At 31.1% G+C, this 4,568-nt stretch overlaps 1 protein-coding gene across 1 annotated transcript in view; it reads right to left on the bottom strand.

The window, feature by feature from the left end:
- LOC106457135 (phosphatidylinositol 4,5-bisphosphate 3-kinase catalytic subunit beta isoform-like) overlaps positions 1-4,270 on the bottom strand; it is a 75,717-nt gene extending 71,447 nt beyond the window's left edge. Inside the window, exon 1 of the mRNA XM_013916521.2 lies at positions 4,098-4,270. The gene's annotated coding sequence lies outside the window, so the exon portion shown is untranslated. The remainder of the gene's footprint in view (positions 1-4,097) is intronic.
- Positions 4,271-4,568: the final 298 nt, after the last annotated feature.

The following is a 4,568-nucleotide window of genomic DNA, read 5'->3' as shown; positions in this document are numbered from 1 at the left end:
CGTTGAATACAAGTCTAAAGAGGTTATAATTTCATTGTACAGGTCACTGGCTAGGCCACATTTGGGATATTGTGTTCAGTTTTGTGCTCCTACCTTAGGAAAGACATTGAATTGTTGGAAAGGGTTCAGGGAAGGGTTACTAGAATGGAGCCTGAGATGGAGGGGTTGTCATATGAGGAGAGGCTGAAATTTTCAAATTGTTTTCTCTTGAAAAAAGAAGAGTTAGAGGGGATCTGGTTGAGGTGTTTAAAATTGTAAAAGGAATTGGTAGTGTTGATGCATCATCTTTTTTCATACTTAACAGTGAGAATAGTAGGATTAGGGGACACAAGTATAAATGTTGGCAAGGTAGAAGTCATCTTCAGCTAAGATAGTTTCACTTTTCTAACAGGATAGTTGGCCTTTGGAATGGGTTGCTTTCGAATGTTGTAGAGGCAGTAAATTTAAGAAAAAGCTTGATAAGTATATGAATGATAAGAGCTGGCTTTAAGATTTTTTTTTATTATTATTTTAAATTAGGTTAGAGGATGGAACAGCCAAAATGGACCAATAGGTCCTACGTTGTCCCAAATTGTTATGATTTTGAAATTAAAGAAAATCAATGTATTCAAAAGTCTGTAACTCAAATACAAAAGGTATTTTTCCAACAAACCTACACTGAACAAGTCTAGGAACATTGAAGTTTCATATAATAATAATTCTAAATGGTTCTGCAAGATATTTTGAATAAAAACTTAAGAGCCAGATAGAACACGATACTTAAGAATTCTATTACTTGAAATATTTTACACACAAGTATAAAAAAAAAGGCACTTCCAGGAGTAAAACTATGTAGTTTTTTTTATACCCCTGATAGCACAAGAAATAATCTTTTATTTTTTACTTATGAGTTACTTGAATATTTTTATTAGTTTTAAGACTTTGATGCTTCTTATTAGCTCTACCACAGATAAAACCTTGAACAAAATGATAAAGTACTGAAGACTAATGTTCCTTCTAACCTGTGTACTGCACAGCTGTGCAACAATCTGGCAAGCAGCTCACAAATTATTCAGTTGTATGTGGATGACATAGGTCTACAATATGAATTGCACCATATCCAAACATAAGGTAGGAGTACAGGCACTGACTGCAACTCAGAAAGAAAAAACGAACTGAACAGAAAAACAGTGCTCAGGAGTTTGTTTAAATAAGTGATAAAAATAATGCATTTGATATTTTCTTTTACTAATGTATTATTCTAATCTGTAATATTTTGTTGTATCATTCAAATCATGAAATTTGACAATAAAGAAAAGTGAGTCTAACCTATTATTACATTCTCCACATATTTAAAAATTTGTAGTTTATCTTTTTTTTTTTACTTCTGATTTAACACAAATAAATCATCTGGATCTGGGAGGATGTGTATGTATAGTTGCATCCCCATCTGTACTAGCAATGGCAACAGGTATATTATTATTACATCATGTACCATGTCCACAAGATATCCCTTGAGTCATACCTTGAAATTTGGCCCTTTTAGAAGACTCGTAATCACTGTCACAATCATCACTTGTCCACGCTGGCCTAAATTCATCATTACTACTATAACTATCCACATCAGTATCAGCCATATCATGCTCAAGTAATCACTGTCAAGTAATTCAGGTTCAGAGTCAGAATCATTGTCAGCTTGCACAAGTTCATTTGTCTCTTCAAGTGTGAAAGCACTGGAGCAATTTGATGTCACTTTGGGGGGTCTGTTATTTCATAAAAATTAAACAATTTTTAACTGCAAGTATTACCAATTTTTAGAATAGCAATATATGCCATGTTGAATACAAATCAGTGGCTGAGATCATTATCTGTGCAGATTAGATTTTATTCTATTAATTTTGTGCACTTGATTTGCATTTCCTGTGGGAAATTCAAACCATGCTATGTGGTCACCATCTGGTGACAAGTGTACCTAAATGGTTAATATATGAAAAAAATCTATAATAGAAGATGCTACCTGCATTAGGACTGGAGTCCTAATAATCTTAACATTATTACTTGCACATTTTGAAATTAGTTGTTAGAGTTAACAAGAATCTAGTCATAAGCTTTATAAATACCAACTTTAAAAAATGCAAGTACATTTTAAAATGTTTACAAAACTGAAAAAACCTATTAATTCAAACAGTTCATTCCAATTTTTTTAGCTTTAACCAAAAGACATTTGTAAGTTTTATTAACATACATGAAAAGTAGAAAAGCACAAAGTTTGCAAGAACATAAAATTTACAAACATTATGAAAGACTACTGAAATACTTTTTGGTAGAAGCACTAGTAAAGAGTAAAAAAAAAGAAAGATAGATATACATATGCCAAACAATTTTCTTAAAGTTAGTAAAATCTTCCTTAATTTTTTTAAAGGAAGAATGTTTTAGAAAAGCTAATAAAGATCATATCTCTTACATGATATTAGCAAAGTTAACATATGAGGGTCAGTTTTCACACATCTAAAAACTTTTATCATTTATCTCAGAAATATTATTAACCTTTCAAACAGTTATTTCTAAGACTAGTTATATGACAGAAAGGCCAATTTTATTGAAAATGTTTCTCTTATTCAAAATGTTTTTGAAAAATGAGTTTCTGTAATAAGTAATGTATAATCAGTCATTCAAAGTATGATAATATGTAAATGAATGACTTCTTTGAGAAAAGTGTGATATTGAAAACTAAAACTTAGATCCAGTTGTTAATAAAAGCTTAAAACATTAAATTGCTTAAAGCAAATACGTGTCATGGTATGATATATTTATAAACATTTTATGTTTAAAAATTATTTTATTCAATTCTTATACAGAACTAGAGATAATATCAAGATGTTGGAAAGTGCACAAAGATTGACTGCTAGTATGATTCCTTGCTTTATGATACCCAAGAGCTTACTTACTTGAGGATAAGTTACCCATACTGTAGCTTTTGAGAAGATTGCACTATTGGAGGTGGAATATAGCAGATTACAAACAAAAATCAAGGCAAAACAAGATAGGTAATAGATGGAGTTAGTGTTAAGGGTTACTTTGGAGTGGGTTTAGAGGAGAGCTACTAGGACTGTTGGACCAATGGGCTCTTGGGTTTTTTTTAATTGATGATTCCTAATAGTATTTCATAGGACACAGATATAATTACTGAACACTGATCTCCTACCGTTTCATATCCATCAACAAATATTTCAATGTATTTCAGTAAATAATATTGTTTTTAAGCTACTACTCTCTCTCACATACCAAAAGTTTTTACTACAATAAATGTTTTGACACTACTTACCACTAATAATGATATCCTCTAATTACACTAGAAAACATGGAATTAGGCAGATGACATGAGTTATGACTGAAGTATATCAGCACAGTAAAGAATGGAAATTTTTTCCGATTGTGTAATAAATACTATGCATTTCTTATTATTATAACTTCCATACACAAAATTTTGACACAATGAGACGTCATGAGATACTCTGTCTCATACTCATACTAGTCATGGTCAGAAAAACTGTAAAATTAAAACGCTAGACCATTAATTACATTTACAGAATTGAGGGGGAAAACAAAAACAAAGTAGTACATTTCACAAATATTTCATTAATTAACGATCATGGTTTCGCCAGTAGAGGACCCATCCATGTTCGATTTGGTCGTTCATTAACGAAATATTTGTGAAACATACAATTGTCTTTGTTTTTTCCTCAATTCTTTGATTATGGAGTTTCACCAAGTAATGACGGTTTCAACAATTCAAGTATCAATTATACTACTACTAGACCATTAATCATTATTTAGATTCATGTTCAACTTCGAGTATTAAACTTTAAAATTAACAAGTTTGAAAATTTTGAAGTTAAACTTTAAAATTGACATAAGCCTAAGGAAACTACTTCAGATATTCGAATTAATACGTTTATTTTTACTTACGTTCTCACCGTTAGAAACACAATGCACAACCACGCCAAGTTTTAACTGTTTCATTTTAGTTTTACATGGTGTAAAAAGAAAACCGTGACTCATAACAATAACATTTTTGGTATTCCATGTTTAAATATAAACGGCCCAAGTCCACTCACCAGTCACCTCCTCCTTCCAAGTTGTCAGTATCTGCAAACATTTCGTAGAATCAGTGGAAGTAAACACATGTCAAATATAAAGCCAAAACATTTTCATGCATTACATTTTACCATCTTTAATCTACAACAACACACATACCACTTCGAAACCACCTGTTTGACTGCAAACTAGCACTAACCTACTACGATACTAGTACACGACCCCACCCTCTTGCGGCTCACATACAAGTTGTTTTGACGTTTGAAATAAGTATGTAATCAGCACAATGCTATAAATATAAACAAAACTACGACAATAATCGATATCCATTATATAAAAGAGTAAAGTATAAATCATGATAACTGGTATATAAGTTATACCACGAAAAACATATCTTTATCGAAGAACACAAAATAAATATGGAGTTCTTTATTTCATGATATATTGATTTGGAAATTCAATGATTCATTGTAACCTTTGTAATATTACAA

This window comes from Limulus polyphemus, unplaced genomic scaffold, assembly GCF_000517525.1.
Source record: "Limulus polyphemus unplaced genomic scaffold, Limulus_polyphemus-2.1.2 Scaffold295, whole genome shotgun sequence".
In the NCBI taxonomy this organism is placed as follows: domain Eukaryota; kingdom Metazoa; phylum Arthropoda; class Merostomata; order Xiphosura; family Limulidae; genus Limulus; species Limulus polyphemus.
This window is presented reverse-complemented; position numbering and strand designations above follow the sequence as displayed.